Below are 311 nucleotides of genomic sequence, written 5' to 3'. Positions count from 1 at the left end.
GCAAGCGGTTTGACTGCTGAGGTCTTTAGCCAACAGGCCAACGTTGTGTCTAGAGGGATTAAGGATTCCAGTCACCAGCAATGTCAAGAAAGTTCTCATCAGAGGTGGGTATAGGAACTTCCAGGTAGAAGTAACACAGGAAGTCAAGCACATGGAAGCATCATTATTCAAGTTGTCCAGTGTTTCCCTTGGACTTGGTTTGTGGTGGACGTGGCTGGCTGGTTGCCGTGTAACTCAATATCTATTCTATTTGTCTTCCTCATAATAGAGCCCAAATGTTGTCAGGGGCTACAAAGTACTCAGGTCAAAAC

This window comes from Mustela putorius, unplaced genomic scaffold, assembly GCF_011764305.1.
Source record: "Mustela putorius furo isolate JIRA1106 unplaced genomic scaffold, ASM1176430v1.1 tig00000831_pilon_pilon_pilon, whole genome shotgun sequence".
NCBI lineage: Eukaryota > Metazoa > Chordata > Mammalia > Carnivora > Mustelidae > Mustela > Mustela putorius.
This window is presented reverse-complemented; position numbering follows the sequence as displayed.